We start from the raw sequence: 19,493 nt of genomic DNA, 5'->3' as shown, positions 1-19,493 counted from the left end.
TATTGAGTGTTCTCTATCTTGTGTATGTATGGATCTCTACCATTAAGAAGAATATTTTATTTCTTGATCAGATTGAGCTGTAAATATATTCTTCATTGAGTGAAGAAATGTAAATCCTTCTGGTTTCTGGTTAACACCAAACTCAGGTAAGCCATAAACTTCTGGTTTTTACATTGAAGTGGGAAGCTTTTGGTGATCTTACACAAAAACCAGAGAATTTATGTTTATCAAATTTGTATATGGAATTATACACAAATATCACTTTAAATAAAAATAGCTTAGTCCATTTTTATATAAAGCATGGCATTAATATGATCTACTGTTGTACTTCAGTTATAAACCAAAAAAAATCTTGCATATTTGTCCTCTCTTAACAACAATGCTATTATATTTAAGCATGAAAGAAACTCAGAATAATATCAAGGGTAAGATTTCAAAGATCCCAACAAATATTTTCATTTTGAATCTTGATATACATGTTTCTATATTCTAATATCTGCTTTTATTGCCTCTTATAGAAAGCCATGAATCTGAAATAACAAACTATTAATAAGAAAGAATAGAAAGAATCCAGTAGTATATTCCTTTATTCTACTTAATGAAATTCTCTAGATATTTATTGGTTTTTTTTAAGTATATTTTTCAGCATGTGCTTTTAAAAAGATGATTTTTTAAAGTTTTTGAAAATTTAAAATGTGAATTCTTAAACCCTTCTGAGTCTCTGAAGTCACTGACAGTATGTTAAAAGCACCACCAGAATTTATCTGAAATATCTAGCACTTCCATTTTAGTGACCAGAGTTAATACAAAATGTTAGTGTGGATGAAAAAGTTTGGGAGGCCTGCTTATCAGATCAAAAGACTTAGAAAGTAGAAACTAGGTACAAAGATTTATTGGATTGGTAGAAATTTTATTTGGAGTTCTTATTTAAAATGTAGTCATTTATTTCTTAATATCTTAATACTTCAACTCTATGTGCACATACTATGGCTAAGTACACCCCTAAGTAGTTCATAGTTGTTATGGCAAGAAAAGAAAAAATCAACATGAACAGTGGAGTAGCCAGGAGAATAGTAAACATTTGTTATAATGTGAGATATTATAGGCATTATCTCATGCTATTTTGTTTCTCAAATGTCTACAATAATATATTCTTTTTTTTAAAAAATATTTTATTTATTTATTTGACAGACAGAGATCACAAGTAGGCAGAGAGGCAGGCAGAGAGAGAGGGGGAGAGGGAAGCAGGCTCCCTGCTGAGCAGAGAGCCCGATGTGGGCCTCGATCCCAGGACCCTGAGATCATGACCTGAGCCGAAGGCAGCGGCTTAACCCACTGAGCCACCCAGGCGCCCTACAATAATATATTCTTTAACAAAAATAGAACATTCTTTGTCTCTGACATTCTTAAACTCATAGGAAAAGGGCTAGATTATTCAAGTTCACAACAACAAAAACAACAAAGAATGCTTCTATTTTAATCAGTCTTGTTTGTTCTGTGGCTTTTTTCTTGCTATAAGATATGTATGTTTACTTTGAAGCAGTACTCTATTTCAAACATATGGATGGTCTTTCCTTTGGTACCACAACAGAAAACAGCTCTGTCCCTGGGACAACAGAGGAGAAAATAATAGAAAAAGGGACATTTCAATTCTGAAATGAACTAGGAGAAGGGAAAATAAACATTTATAAAGGCAAAAATATAGTTTCATAATTATTTTTAAATTTGATAGTGCTAAGAAGTTAAATATCCAGCTATTTGTATTTCATTATATCTTGTTCTGTTCTTTCTCCAGTTCAACTCAGATTCATAGGGCACACAGTCGGAAAGAAAATTGAAATCCGGGACTGTGGAGTTAATGCTCAACAGATGTGGAGGTTACACAGTTGTTCTACTAATCTGCCAAGGAGAATATGAAAAGACTTTGAAACAACTCCAGCATACAAGTGCTCAGGGTGAGTCTTTCCAGCACCAAATAGAGAAGTTACGTTTGACAATGACTCATTGCCAGAGTTAAACCATTTAGATTCAGCCCCACAGAAGATTTGTTTTGTTTGTGTGTGGTTGTAATATTGTGATTTATAAGATATACATATATATTTATAAATATAAATATAAATAAATAAATATTTAATATATTAAAAAATATATTTGGTCATTTGTACAAGCAAAATATATTTTTCATACTTATTTGGTTTGTAGTCACAGGTCCTGGTTCACAGTTCCCAAAATTTTGGCAATTTCCCAAGTAATAAGAACAATGGGATCTTCTTTTGTCTTAATATTTGGTCTCTTGTTCAAAGTTTCTAAAAAGGCTTTAGAGCCATAAAGGTGAAATGGGAGTCCTATTATTCATAACAAGCCCCTTTCTACCACAGCTGGGTTCACCTAATGAGTTGACTTTTGGAAAGCATCTAAGGATGGAGTCTGATTGCCAGGAGAACCAAATGTGAATAGAGGGTTGGCACTTTCAGTTCCATTCCCTGATTTCTGGGGAGGGTAGACAGGCTTAAGTTTGAGTCAATCATCAATGGCCAATTATTTAATCAATCAACCCTATGTTATAAAACCTCCACATATACGTAAAACAACAGGGTTTGGAGAGCTTCTGGGTTATGAACCCATGGATATTTGGAGAGAATGATTCACACAGAAAAGAAATGGAAACTTTAGTCCCTCTCCCTATACTTTGTCCTTTTTACCTCCTCCATCTGGCTATTCCTGAGTTTTATCCTTTCATAATAAACTGGCAATCTAGTGAGTGAACTTCTTTCCTGAATTCCATGAGCCATTCAGCAAATTAATCAAACCCAAGGAAGGATTGTTAGAAAATCTGACATATAGCGAGGTGGTCAGAAGCACAGTGACAACCTAAACTTGTAAATGTTCTCTGAAGCAAAGGCAGTCTTACAGAACCAAACCCTTAACTTGTGTGAGATCTGATGCTGTCTCTAGGTAGATAGTGTTAGAATTTAATTGAATTATAGGACACTTATCTGGTGTTAGAAAACTGCTTGGAGGTTTGGGGGTTGAACTCTCATATGTTGGAAGTTGGGCCCAGAACCTTTTTTTATTAGTATTCTATGATATTCTCTATACATTTTATTTTATTTTTTTACTAGATTTTATCATCTCTGTCAAGTTGAAGCTAGCCTTTGCTATATATTTACCTGAATTCCTACATGTAACAGATTTTCAGAATAATTCATTGTCCTTTCTTATTTTACATTTATTTGGTCAACAATGCTCTTATTTAATAAAAATAAAAGTTTGTCTTTTGTCCTAATTCTGGAAAGAGGATATGCAACTCTTTCAGCATATAAATATTTAATATTTATTTTATGCCATCGAGTTGTCCAGTAAAACAATTCTTTTTTTGCTTGTTTGTTTTTTTTTTTAAGAGAGAGAGAGAGGTCACAAGTAGGCAGAGAGGCAGGCAGAGAGAGAAGGGGAAGCAGGCTCCCCGCCTAGCAGAGAGCCCGATGCGGGGCTCGATCCCAGGACCCTGAGACCATGACCTGAGCTGAAGGCAGAGGCTTAAACCACTTAGCCACCCAGGGGCCCTATTTCTGTTTTTATATCTAGGTCTGATTTATTTAAGCAGCTTAGAAAACATATATTGGAAAACAAAAAGAATTCTTATGTCACCAATGTCCACTGTCTTCTCCATGTCTACTCCTATATTGTTAGGTTATTTACTTTCAAATTACATTTCTTTATTGGAAAACTTGGTTCCTTTTAGGGAATCAAAGCTTTTGAAACACACTTGTAAAAAAAAAGAAGGAAGAAAGAAAGAACAAAAAGAGGGAAGAAAAGGAGAAGCTAAGAAAGACCAAGGACAAGAAAAAAAATGTATAACTTATGACTGTAATTTTAGAATTAATGGACAGGAATTAAACAAGTAAACAAACAAACAAACAAAAAACTATGGTTAATATGTTAAGGGTCCCATGGAAAAAGTAGGCAACATCCAAGAACACATGGATAATGTAAGCAAAGAGTTAGAAATTTTAAGAAAGAATCAAAAGAAAATGCTAAAAGTGAAACATATTAAAGTTAGAAATAAAAAATACCTCGATGGGCTAATCAATAGTCTGGAAATGGCTAAGGAAAGAATCAGTGCCTTGAAGAGAAGTCTATATAAACTTCCCAATATAAACTTTCCACTGCAAAGAGGAAAAAGAATGACAAAGATAAAACAGAATATCCAAAAACCTTAGGATAATTAAAAGGGTGTACCACACTTTCAATTGTAATATTAGAAGGAGCAAAAAGAGAAAACAGAACGGAAGAGTTATTTGAAGATTTTTCAAAATAAGTGACACATACAAAATCACATATCCAAAAAGCTTAGGAAACACCAAGAAGAGATAAACACTTAAAAACAAAAAACAAACAAATGAAAACCCACCAAGATTAGCTATAGCAATTTCTTACTAGAAACAACTCCAGAGGCAAGGGAAACAAAAGCAAAAATGAACTACTGGGACTTCGTCAAGGTAAAAAGCTTTTGTGCAGTGAAGGAAACAATTATCAAAACTAAAAGGTAAACTTTGGAATGGGAGAAGACATTTTCAAATGACGTATCTGATAAAGAGGTAATATCCAAAATCTATAAAGAAGTTATCAAGCTCAATACCCAAAAACCAAATAATCCAGTTACAAAATGGGCAGAAGACATGGATAGACAATTTTCCAAAGAAGATATCCAGATGGCTAACAAACACATGAAAAGATGGTCAACATCACTCATCTTCAGGAAAATACAAATCAAACTAACAATGAGATACCATGTCGCATCTGCAGAATGTCTAAGATTAACAACACAGGAAACAACAGTTCTTGGTCAGGATGCTGAGAAAACAGAACCCTCTTACACTGTTGATAAGAATGCAATCTAGTGCAGCTATTCTGGAAAACAGTATGAAGAATCCTCAGAAAGTTAAAACTAGAAATACCCTATGATCTAGAAATGGCACTACTAGGTATTTATCCGAAGGACACAAAAACACAGATTTGAAGGGACACGTGCCACAATGCTTATGGCAGCATTATTAACAATAGCTAAATTATGGGAATAGTCCAAATATTCATTGACTGATGAATGAATATACAAGATGTAAGACGTGTGTGTGTGTGTGTTACATATATATATATATATATATATATATATATATATATATATATAAAAAATATGCCATATATATGGCATATTACTCAGCCATCAAAAAGAATGAAATCTCCCCATTTGCAATGATGTGGATGGAGCTAGAGTGTATTGTGCTTAGCAAAATAAGCCAGTCAGAGAAAGACAAATATTACATGATTTCACTCATATGTGGGAATTTAAAAAAATGAAACAAATGAACATAGGGAGAGCAAAGAGAGGGAAACCATGAAACAGACTTTTAATTATAGAAAACAAACCGAAGGGTGCTAGAGCGAAAGTGGGTTGGGGGTGGGCTAAATGGGTGATGGTATATAAAATACACATAGGCATATCATATTCAAAGTACAGTAAAGCAAAATAAAACCAAATAAAAAAACAAAACCAAAACTATATTCTGAAGAAGGACAAAATAAAAATACCTTGCACATAAAGGAATAAAAAATAAATTAAAACTGACTTCTCATCAAAAATCATGTAAGCTGGGTGCCTAGGTAGCTCAGTCAGTTAAGCATCTGCCTTTGATGCAGGTCATGATTCCAGTGTCCTGGGATGAAGTCCCACATCAGGCTTCCTGCTCAGTGGGAAGTCTGCTTCTCTCTCTACACTTTCCCCCTGCTCATGATCTCTATCTCACACTTGCACTTTCTCTCTCAAATAAATAAATAAATAAATAAAATCTTTTTAAAAAATCATGTAAGTTATAAAAGAAATATTTAAAGCATTTAATTAAAAACAAAATAAAACACCAACTTAGAATTCTTCATTGAACAAAATTATTCTTCAAAATGAAGGGGAAATAAAGACTTTCTCACAAAAAGAAAAAGAGAGGGAGGGAAAGGAGTGAGAAAGTGAGAGAGAGAGAGGGAGAGAGGATTCTTAGAAGAAATATTGCAAAGAAAGAAAATTATACAGATCGGAAACCTGGATCTACATGAAGCATCAGAGAAGGAATAAATAAAGGTTAAATGGACAGTATTTTTTTTCTTAATTGATCTCAAAGTTAACTCTGTTTAAGCAAACAACATTAACTGTATAATGGGTGACTGAGTGTTTATAGTGTATGGACATGTGAAGCAAATGACAGTAATGTCATAAAGAATAGGAGGAGAAATTGGGAATACTGTTATAAGGTACCTACACTAAAAGAGGGCATCACATAATAATGAAGGAATCAATTCTCCAAGAATGCATAATCATTAACATGTATGCTCCTAACAATCATTAACATGTATGCTCCTAACATGTATGCTCCTAATCACTAACATGTATGCTCCTGGCAAAAATTAATAGGACTGTGAGAAAAACAGATAAACCCACTATTACCAGTAAGGACATAGCTAACCTGAAGAGAATTATCAATCAACATAATCTAATTAGCATTTATAGAATATTCTACCCTAAAAAAGCAGAACACTTTCTCAAATTTACATGAAGCAATCATCAAAATAGGCCAAATTTTAGGCAGTTAGAGAGAGACAATTATCATATAATTTCTGAGGGGAATTGCATTGCCCTTGCAAGGGGCCAGCCTAAGTAATCTGCTCAGGTTTGCTCTTGGTAGCTTTTGTTCCCTAAATGCTTTCTGTACAGCTTTGGAGGATGGGAATGAAGATGGCAGCCTCCTATCTCCAGTCCCATAGGAGCCAAGAGCATTTTAAGAAACAAAAAAGACAGTCATGGGGAAGGGATGGAAAAATAAAAATAAGATGAAATCAGAGAGAGGGAAAACCATAAGGGACTCTTAACAGTAGGAAACAAACTGAGGGCTATTAGAGGGGAAATGTGTGTGGGGGGGTGGGGTAACTGGGTCACAGGCAATAAGGAGGGCACTTGATGTACTGAGCACTGGGTGTTATATGGAATGGATGAATAACTGAGATTTATATCTGAAACTAATGATACACTACATGCTAATTAATTTAATTTAAATAAAATAAGTTAATAAAAAAAAGATAGACCAAACTTTGAATCATAAAACATTTGAACAAATTTCAAAGAGGAGAAATCATACATTTTCTCTGCTTATAATTACATTAAATTAGAAATCAATACCAGAAAATTAGTGAGAAATTCCAAAATATTTGAAGATTAAACAACATATTTTAAGTAATGGATTAAAAAGAATGTCAAGGAAAAATTCTAAATACCTTAAACTAAATAAAAAAGTTACTAAAAACAATTTGTGGAATGCAGTGAAAACAGTAGAGAAAAATTATAGTACCAAATGCATATATTAGGAAAGAAAGATCTAAAAATCAATAATAATCTAAGTGTCCATCTTAGAAAACTAAGAAGAACAATTTAAAATGAGAGAAAGCATAAGAAGTAATAAAATGCTAGAAATATTAGATTGCCAGCAGACCTCTCCAGAGACCTCGAAGGCCAGAAAGGACTGGCATGATATATTCAGAGCATTAAACAAGAAAAATATGCAGCCAAGAACACTATATCCAGCTAGGTTGTCATTGAAAATAGAAACAGGGGCTCCTGGGTGGCTTAGTGGTTTAAGCCTCTGCCTTCGGCTCGGGTCATGATCTCAAGGTCCTGGGATCGAGCCCCACATCGGGCTCTCTGCTCAGCGGGGAGCCTGCTTCCCCCTCTCTCTCTGCCTGCCTCTCTGCCTACTTGTGATCTCTCTCTGTCTATCAAGTAAATAAATAAAAATCTTAAAAAAAAAAAAAAGAAAACAGAAACAGAGATAAAAAGCTTCTAGAATGAACAGAAACTAGCAGAACTTGCAAACACCAAACCAGCCCTACAGGAAATATTAAAAGGAGTCCTCTAAGCAAAGAGAGAGCCTAAAAGTAACAGACCAGAAAAGATCAGAGACAATATACAGTAACAGTAACCTTACAGACAATACAATGACACTAACTTCATATCTCTCAATAGTTACCCTGAATGTAAATGGGCTAAATGCCCAAATCAAAAGACACAGAATATCAGAATGGATAAAAAAACAAGACCCATTGATATGCTCTCTGCAAAAAAACTCATTTTAGACCCAAAGACACCCCCAGAATTAAAGTGAGGAGGTGGAAAACCATTTACCATGCAAATGGACATCAAAAGAAAGGTGGGGTGGGAATCCTTATATCAATAAAATAGATTTTAAGTCAAGGACTATAATAAGAGATGAGGAAGGAAATTATATCACACTTAAAGGGTATGTCCAACAGGAAGATGTAACAATTTTAAATAACTATGCCCCTAACATGGGAGCAGTCAATTATATAAGCCAATTAATAACAAAACCACAGAAACACATTGATAATAACACAATAATAGTAGGGGACTTTCACCCCCCCTCACTGAAATGGACAGATCATCTAAGCAAATGATCAACAAGGAAATAAACGCTTTAAATGACATACTGGACAAGATGGACACAACAGATATATTTGGAACATTCCATCCCAAAGCAACAGAATACACATTCTTCTCTAGTGCACATGGAACATTCTCCACAATAGATCACAACCTAGGTCACAAATCAGGTCTCAACTGGTACCAAAAGATTGGGATCATTCCCTGCATATTTTCAGACCACAATGCTCTGAAACTAGAACTCAATCACAAGAGGAAAGTCAGAAAAAAACTCAAATACATGGAGGCTATAGAGCATCCTACTAAACAATGAATGGGTCGACCAGGAAATTAAAGAAGAATTTAAAAAATTCATGGAAACAAATAAAAATGAAAGCACAACTACTCAAAATCTTTGGGAGGCAGCAAAGGCAGTCCTGAAAAGAAAGTATATAGTGTTACAAGCCTTTCTCAAGAAACAGGAAAGTTCTCAAGTACACAACCTAACTCTATACCTAAAGGAGCTGGAGAAAAAACAGCAAAGAAAGCCTGAACCCAGCAGGAGAAGAGAAATAATAAAGATCATAAAATCAATGAAACAGAAACCAAAAGAAGAGTAGAAAAGATCAACGAAACTATGAGCTGGTTCTTTCAAAGAATTAATAGGATTGGTAAACCCCTGGCCAGACTTACCAAAAAGAAATGAGAAAGGACCCAAATTAAAATTATGAATGAAAGAAGAGAGATCACAACCAACACCAAAGAAATACAATGATAAGAATGTATTATGAGCAAATATACACCAGCTAATTTGATAATCTGGAAGAAATGGATGCATTCCTAGAGATATAGAAACTGCCAAACTGAACCAGGAAGAAATAGAAAACCTGAACAGATGCATGCCCAGTAAGGGGATTGAAACACTCATCAAAAATCTCCAACAACAAGAACCCAGGGCCACAGGGCCAGACGGCTTCCCAGGGAATTCTACCAAACATTTATAGAAGAACTAATACCTATTCTCCTGAAACTGTTCCAAAAAATAGAAATGGAAGGAAAACTGACAAACTCATTTTATGAGGCCAGCATTCCCTTGATTCTAAAACCAGAGACATACCCCACCAAAAAGGAGAATTATAGACCAATATCCTTTGATGAACACGCATTCAAAAATTCTTACCAAAATACTAGCCAACAGGATCCAACAGTACCTTAAAAGGATTATTCACCATGACCAAGTGGGATTTATTCCTAGGATACAAGGTTGGTTCAACATCCACAAATTAATCAATGTGATACAATACATTAATAAAAGAAAGAACAAGAACTAGATGATTCTCTAAATAGATGCTGAAAAAGCATTTGACAAAGTATAGCATCCTTTCTTGATCAAAACTCTTCACAGTGTAGGGATAGAAGGTACATACCTCAATATCATCAAAGCCATCTATGAAAAACCCACAGCGAATATCATTCTCAATGGGGAAAAACTAAGAACTTTTCCCCTAAGGAACACTGCAGGGTTGTCCACTATCACCACTGCTATTTATAGTACTAGCAGTCCCAGCGTAAGCAATCAGACAACAAAAAGAAATAAAAGACATCCAAATCAGCAAAGAGAATTCAAACTCTCACTCTTTGTAGATGATATGATACTTTATGTGGAAAACCCAGAAGATTCCACTCTAAAACTGCTAGAACTCAAAAAGGAATTCAGTAGTGTCAGGATATAAAATCAATGCACAGAAATCAATTGTATTCCTATACACCAACAGCAAGACAGAAAAAAGAGAAATTAAGAAGTTGATCCCATTTCCAATTCACCCAAAACCATAACATATCTAGGAATAAAACTAACCAAAGAGGCAAAGAATCTGTACTCAGAAAACTATAAAGTACTCATGAAAGAAATTGAGGAAGACACAAAGAAATGGAAAAATGTTCCATGCTCATGGATTGGAAGAACAAATATTGTGAAAATGTCTATGCTACCTAAAGCCATCTACACATTTAATGTAATCCCTATCAAAATCCCATCCATTTTTCGAAGAAATAGAACAATCCTAAAATTTATATGGAACCAGAAAAAACCTTGAATAGCCAGAGCAATATTGAAAAAGAAAGCCGAAGTTGGTGGCACCACAATTCCAGACTTCAAGCTCTATTACAAAACTGTCATCATTAAGACAGTATAGTACTGGCACAAAAACAGACACATAGATCAGTGGAACAGAATAGAGAGCCCAGAAATGCACCCTCAACTCTATGGTCAACTAATCTTCGACAAAGCAGAAAAGAATACCCAACGGAAAAAAGACAGTCCCCTCAACAAAGGGTGTTGGGAAAATTGGATAGCCACATGCAGAAGAATGAAACTGGACCACTTCCTTACACCACATACAAAAATAGACACAAAATGGATGAATGACCTCAATGTGAGACAGGAATCCATCCAAATCCTTGAGGAGGAGAAAAAAAAAAAAATCCTTGAGGAGAACACAGGCAGCACCCTCTTCGACCTCAGCTGCAGCAACTTCTTCCTAGAAACATTGCCAAAGGCAAGGGAAGTAAGGGCAAAAATAAACTATTGGGACTTCATCGAGATCAAATCTTTTGCACAGCAAAAGAAACACTTAAGAAAACTAAAAAACAACCGAGATAATGGGAGAAGATATTAGCAAATGACATCAGATTAAGAGCTAGTATCCAAAATCTATGAAGAACTTATCAAACTCAACACCCAAAGAACAAATAATCCAATCAAGAATTGGGCAGAAGACATGAACAGAGATTTCTGCAAAGAAGACATCCAAATGGCAAATGGACACACGGAAATGTGCTCAGCATCACTAGGTACCAGTGAAATACAAAACCACAGGGAGATACTACCTCACACCAGTCAGAATGACTAAAATTAACAAGTCAGGAAGCAACAGATGTTGGCAAGGATGTGGAGAAAGGGGAACCCTCCTACATTGTTGGTGGGAATCCAAGCTTATGCAGCCACTCCAGAGAACAGTATGGAGGTTCCTCAAAAAGTTGAAAATAGAGCTACCCTATGATCCAGCAATTGCACTACTGGGTATTTACCCTAAAGATACAAATGTAGTGATCCAAAGGGGCAAGTGCACCTGAATGTTTATAGAAGCAATGTCCACAATAGCCAAACTATGGAAAAAACCTAGATGTCCATCAACAGATGAATGGATAAAGAAGATATAATGTATATACGCAATGGAATACTATGCAGTCATCAAACCCCACAATATCTTGACATTTGCAATGATGTGGGTAGAACTAGAGGGTATTATGCTAAGTGATATAAGTCAATCAGAGAAACACAATTATCATATGATCTCTTTGATATGAGGAATTTGAGAGGCAAGGCAGGGGGTCATGTGGGGTATGGAAGAGAAAGATTGAAATAAGATGAAATTGGGAGGGAGACAAACCATAAGAGACTTGTAATCTCATGAAACAAACTGAGGGTTGTTGTGGGGTGGGGAGGGAGGGATAGGATGGCTGGGTGATGGACACTGGGGAGGATATGGTCTCTGTTGAGTAAAATGGTAAGTCTGATGATTCACAGACCTGTATCCCTGGGACAAATAATACATTATATGTTAATTTTAAAAAATAAAATAAAAAAGTCCCTTGGGACAAACAGTATAACTGATAAACCTTAGCTGTGTTAACTAAGAAATAAAGCAAAGACAAATTATCAACTTTAGAAATTAAAGAAATGTTGTCATTACTGATTTCATTAAAATAATGGGTAGTAAAGAAATAATATGAGCATCTCTGTGCTCAATTATTTAATAAATAAGATGAAATGGACCAATTTTTTGAAAGATGAAAATTATGAAAACTCACACAAATTATATATATATATGTGTGTGTGTATATATATATATATATATATATATATATGTATATATATTATAAAAATGATCTAAATAGGGCCATGTCTATTAAAGGGTTGAAAAAGAAATCACCACTGTTAGATTCTTTTACTTGTGATCAACAGTAATGTCATGTTTGGACACCTGTGTGGCTCAGTCAGTTAAGCATCTGCCTTCCACTCAGGTCATGATTCCAGGGGCCTGAGATCAAGCTCTGCATTGTGTCCCTACACAGTGTGGAGGTTGCTTCTCCTTCTCCCTCTGCTGCTTCTCCTGCTTGTGCTTTCTCCCTCTCTCTCAAGTAAATAATTAAAATCTTTTTAAAAATGTCATATTGATAGTATGGAGATTTGATTTGATACAATGAAAATGGAATTTTGCTTGTATGATCTTCCCCCACCAAATCGATAAACCCAGTCTAAGCATGAGAAAAAAAAACACTGGGCAACCCTATTAGAGGAACATTTTGAATGGTCAACTGATTAATACTCCTTAAAGCTGTCAGAGACATCAAAAACACAGAAAGTTTGAGAAATTGTATGTGAAGAGACATGGCAAATAAATGTAATGTGGTATCCTTAATGAGATCTTGAAACAGAAAAAGAATCCTAAGAAAATCTAATAAACACAGATTTAGGTAATAATATATCAATACTGCTGCACCAAGAAATAAATCACACTAATGTGAGATGCTAATTTAACCCTTGAAAAACATGTGTTTGAACCGCATGGATCATCACTTATACATGAATTTTCTACCATACAGTACTCTTCTTATGTCTTTCTTAGTAACATTTTCTTTTCTTTACCTTAATTTATCATAAGAATAAAGCATATAATACATATCCACAACAGTGTTACTCAACTGTTTATGCTATTGGTAAATCTTGTGATCAACAGTAGGCTATTAGTAGCTTTTGGGAAGTCAAAAGTTACATGCAGATTTTCAGCTGCATGGAGGTCACTGTCTCTAACCCCTGCATTATTCAAAGGTCAACTGCAATAGGGAAACTGTATACAAAATATATGGGGATTTTCTGTAATATCTTCTCAATTTTTCTGAGCACTAAATTGTGATAAAGTTTATTTTTCAAAACACAAGAACATGTCCCAAATCAGTAATATAAATTCCTACCATAAGAAACTTGAAAAAGTAATGCAATATAAGTAAAAGCAAGTAGATTAAAGGTATTAATAAAGATAGGAGCAGAAATTAATGTAATTCAAAACATGACAAAAATAGAGGAAATGAAACAAAAAGTTATTCCCTCCAAAAAAATCAATAAAATGATAAAAATTCCAGTAAGACTGACAAAAATGAAAAGAGATAGTCAATATTAGGAATGAAACTGAGTATATCACTATAAATTCTGCATCCATTAAAAGTATAAGGGGAACACTATAAAAATTTTTTGCTTAAAAATTCAACAACTTAGAAGTAATGGGTCAGCTCCTCAAAAACCTCATGCTACCAACTCAACCAAGATGAAATATATAATCTCAATTGTCCTGTTGCCATTAAAGTTATTAAATGCCTAATTAAAAAGTTCCCAAATAAGAAATACTCAGGCCCAGATTGTTTCATTGGAGAATTCTATCAAATAATCAAAAAAAAAAAAACCCAAAATATCTTTAATACTAATTTTATGCAATTTCTCCAGCATGTACAACAGGAGTGAATACTACAAAGCTCATTTTATGATTAATGGTATTACTATGATACCAAAACCAGAGCAAAAATAAGGAACAACAATAAAAATCTACATGATATTTATCATGAACTTATATACAAAAATCTTCTCCAAAATATTAGCAAATAAAGTAAAACAATATATGCAAACAATTAAACACTACACTGAGTGGGATTTATTCCACATGTGCAAGACTAGTTCAATATTCAAAAACCATACCATGGGATTTTACTCAGCAATAAAAAGAATAAGCTATTGATTCATACAGCAACTTCAATAATTTTCAGAAGATACATGAAGAGTGAAAAAAGCATATCCCAAAATATAACATACTATATGATTCCATCAATACAACGTTTGGAGTAACAACATTACAGGAATGGAGTGATTAGTGGTTGTCATTCCATGGGAGTTAGGGAGCAGTGGGGCAAGGGATTGTGATTACAATAGGAAAACAGAAGGGAATCTTATGTCAGTGTTTTGTTTTTTTTTTGTTTTGTTTTGTTTTGTTTTGTTTTTGTTTTTTGTGTGTGTGTCAGTGTTTTTATGTGTTGACTCTGATAGTGGATTCATGAACATATACAGGACAGAATTGCATGGAAGTAAATGATATTTTACTATAGTTTTTAGTTTTTTAAGTTTCTCAAGATCTTACTTGGGATCTCTCTGTTGGCTTATTTGAGTATGCCCAGTGGAGTTTAATGAGATCTTCAATTATTCTATTTTTCACAGCTGGCACTGTGAAAATTCAAACAACTCAGACTTCATGATCAAATATTACCTAACACTTTCTTTGGAAGAAAGAAAGACGAGAAAATGAGAATGGAGAGTCAGACTGGCTCCAAAGATGCCCTGATTTGAGGTTGCTAAACTGTCAACACCAAATGACAGAAGGAAAAATAACAATGAAACTTGAGGGTAGCACTGTAATGGGAGGAATCTACGAAAGAAATTCAAGCATTAATTTCATACTTTGAACACTTTTGCCTTCTTTGGTGAAAACTAAAATAACTGAAGAAGAGGCTGAGGCACCAGGTCTGCCGAGTTTCAGCTGATAACCCTGCTTATACTGGGGTGGGACATGACCTGATGCCAAAAGGCAGTAACACAGACTTGTGTTTTGATCTGAATGTTCAGAATCCTATCAGTCATCACTTAAAAAAAAAAAAAAAGATTTTATATATATACATTACCGAAGAAAGAAACGAAGAGACCTATGAAACATGTTTAAACAAAGATTTAAGTCATTCTGTGGGCTGATATGAATAAATATCTGTGAAGCCAGTGCTGAGATGGATTTTATCCTTTGGCAGTCAGAGTTATTTCCCCTGGATTAGATGCTGTCAAATGGAAGGAGATGTTCATTCTTATTTATGATCCTCATTAGTTGCAATATCTGCAGAAATATGGAAAGACAAACTTCCAATAGGTTGAATTTTATAAAAGTGAGCATGCAATAAAACATGCCTTGAAAATGGGAATTGTGCAATTCCAGTTAAAACTACATGTGTCACATTACTTTTGAGGTTGCTTAAATGGTGACAGTGCAATGTTTGGATTGAATATATGATGACTGTAAAGTGTCCTCTAATTTTATGACAGTGATATGAGTGAGGCTGTAGGAAATCTGCTAGTTCATCCCCCCTAAATAGGAGTGGATAATGGAAATACATTAGGATCATTTGAACAAGGGGAGACCATACAAATCAAGAAAATGGAAAAAAATCTAACAAAAAAAATGGGTAGAAGTGTTCAGATACTTTATTTAAAATGGCATGGAATTAAGGGTGGTAGATAAAAGAGCCATTCAAAATTTAATGGACCACCCTTAATTTCAAAGAGCAACAGCAATAAATTAATTACTAGTTAAATATGGTTCTTTCTTTTGATAATCAACAAAAGAACACCTTTAGGGATTATAATTCAATTTCTGAATGCATTTGGTAATTAATATACATTATTATGGTTTTGTTTTAAAGATTTTATTTATTTATTTGACAGAGAGGGAGAGAGATCACAAGTAGACAGGCAACGGGGTGGGGGGGGCAGGGAGCAGGCTCCCTGCTGAGCAGAGAGACAGATGTAGGGCTCCATCCCAGGACCCTGAGATCATGACCTGAGCAAAGGCAGAGGCTTAACCCACTGAGCCACCCAGGCTTTCCTACATTATTATGTTTTTAAAGATCTTTCAAATTACTCTTATCCACCATGCCAACATTAAATAAAATTTTGAAACGATCTATTTATACCTTTCATAAAATTCAAATTTCATTGGTGGAAGAAGGTTAAAGAGATGCCAGTCTTTTGAATGATTATTAAGGCATAGTGAAATATTTGGTAAACTGAAATGTGATTTTTTAAAGCAAGGATTGGCAAAACTTTGCTTTGTAAGTCTAGATAGCAAATATTCAGACTTTCTAGGCCACATATACTATCTTTTCCATATTTTAATGTCTTTGTTTTTATAACACTTCAAAAATACAAATTTAACTCCAAGGCCATGAAAAAATATGCCTGTGTGTCAGATTTGGTTCACAGACCATAATTCAGAGATCCCTGTTTTAAAGTGGCATCTAATACCTCACGGGCTGACTCTGTGTGTGTGTGTGTGTGTGTGTGTGTGTGTGTGTATCTTAATACAGTCACATCATTATTGCAAAGGCTCTTCTTAAATTATCGTATGGTTGACCCTGAAGTTCTTAAGTAAATGTTCAGTCATCATTATAATGTAGATAAATGATGACTAGCTGAAGATGCCCCAACCACGGATTTTAGAGACTTCTGGATTCCTGGTGAAATTGCTAACTGGCCGGTTTGTTAATTCTAAAAATCTTTACTACTGTCACAAATTCAGGGTTGCTTTGTCCTTCTGCTGCTCCTTCCCCATTCTTGAAGCTATCTCAGGCCTTTCTGTTGGCCTTCCTGCCGGAATAGGACTCTTGTTCTGACTCTTATGGGAAAACAGGATAGTATTCCACTTCTACCTCCCCAAAAGCCACTTCATCAGTTTCCTCATTTTTCCAGCCTCTGGAGGCTGCCCACACTGCTTGACTTCCTTCCTCCATTTCCAAAGTCAAAAATGGAGGGTTGAGTCCTTCCCATAGCACATCCCATCATTCCAACCCTCCCTTCCATCATCATATCTCATTGATTCCACTGTTGTAAGACACCATTCTTTGTTTTTGACCCAGGTGTCTCATAGCTCCCATCAACTTCCATGAAACTGTGGCAGAATATTTATTATTTATAAGCATGGTAAAACCTCAGTCTCCTCACAGTTCTTGATACTAAAGAAGCTCTCTGGCTTTTATATTTACCTTTCAATTGTTAATTAATCACATTAAGTCTTTCATTATCTTTTCTCAGTAAACACATTGTCCCTACCAATTGCCACACAGTTTTTGTTTTGCTCTGTATTCTGAGGACATAGAAGGATACCTAGAACATACTAGGTGTTCAGGACACTGTTGAATAAATGCATGAAAAAATGTATTACATAAATTCATTCTGGAGTTAAAGATCTTTTACACACACACAGAAGAGTGTCAAAAATATGAACAGTATTTTATCTTTCTCCACATAGATCCTTGAAAAAGAAAACGGTGTTTGAGGGTCAAATCAGAGATTTGGAATGGAAGGAATTTAGCATCCAAGTATAACTACCACCTCACTTCATGTCCAAGGTTAATTAGTTTATGTAACGTTTTCAGGTGTGTGTGATAATTAGGATGAAGAAAATTCTTGGCTACTGCTTTAGGGTCTCCAGAGAAAATAGGACCAATAGGAGGTATACATACATAAAGAGATTTACTATAAGGAATGAGGTCACATGATTACAAAACAGCTAAGTCCCAAGATCTGCAGAGTGAGTCAGTAATCTGGAGACCCAGGAAAGCTGATGGGATAGCTCCAGTCTGAGCTTGATAACCAGGAGAACTGATGTGGTTCCAATCTAAAGGCTGCAGGCTCATGACCCAGAAATAGCTGATGTTTCAGTTTGAATCCAAAAGAAGTAAAGAGCCTAGTGACAGTCTGAAGCCAGACATGCAGGAAAGATACTCTCTTACTTGGGGCGGAAGTGGGGGGTTCAATATTTTTGTTTTATGCAGGCCTTCAACTGATCAGATGACACACACTCACATTAAGGAGTAATCTTTATTCAGTCTACCAATTTAAATGTTTAAATGTTAATCTGATCCCAAAACACCCTCACAGAAACTCCCACAATACTGATGGACCAAATATCAGGGCACCTGTATCCAAGCCAAGCTGATATATAACATTAACCATCATAACTACCCGCTTGGTTCTGGTGATGCATGGGAACCCAGTTGGGTAAAAATAAAGAGAGAAGTACACCTTGTATGCTTACAGATTTCATGTAATAGATTTGCTGTTGTACAAACTTTACCAAAGCAAGACCTAGAAACAAAGGCTATCGTTTTCAGGAAGACTTCCCTACCACAACTGGCAGGTACCATTTCTTTCTCCTGTCATGATTTTTATCTGTAAAATTCATATTCTATTTAAACAAAACTTGCTTCTTTATGAAAATCCTTTGCATAATCTTGGCTTTTATTTTAGTCTTTTGGGAAAAGATTATGACACTGGTTACTGAAAATTTTTTATTGTTGATTTTTTATATTTTGGTAGGAAGCAGAATGTGCTGTACATAATTACCCATTAACAAATGTTTGTTAAATCAATAAAATATCATAACTAAATATTTCTGTAAGGAGAATAGAGAAACTGGTAAAACAGTATGATATTACTTTATCGTACAGCAGGGGAGGGTACTGACCAAGGATGAGTTGGTATTTAATAGTAAAATAATAAAATAGAATAGTTATAAATCCTTTCAATTGGGCTTTCAGAGCTTTATTCTGGAACAGAGCTGAACTGGATATGCCAAAGCTACTGTTTTTGTTCAAACTTACCCTTGGTAACTATGCACTCTGTTTTTTGAAAAATGTGTCTTTGAAGACACACTGTTCACAAACCTGATACAACAATCTTACCAGAGTAGAAAATATAAACGCTTTTGTTCAGAAGTTTTCAGAAACATTCACAGAGGAAGGTGAATTGCATCCTCACATTCCTCAAAGAGTCAGGTCATCAGGGGCTACTCTCGCATGGTGTAGAGCTCTAAACCAACACTGATTCCATATGACTCAACCAGTGTTATGTAAAATAAAACTAAATTTTAAAGGCTGTAGAAAAAGTGACAGATCTTATTTATATTTGATAATCTTTTAGCAAAACTGATCAAAGGTGAGAAACTAGCCCTTAAAAATACAAACTTCACAAAACACAACAGTTAAAACATGAACTACAATACACACTAACACATGCATATATCCACATTTGTCTCTTCATTAGAAGCATGGTTTTGAAGTATACATTTTCCTCTCCCCTCCTTGCATG

This window comes from Mustela erminea, chromosome 1 (assembly GCF_009829155.1).
Source record: "Mustela erminea isolate mMusErm1 chromosome 1, mMusErm1.Pri, whole genome shotgun sequence".
In the NCBI taxonomy this organism is placed as follows: Eukaryota; Metazoa; Chordata; class Mammalia; order Carnivora; family Mustelidae; genus Mustela; species Mustela erminea.
Note: the sequence above shows the minus strand (reverse complement) of the source record.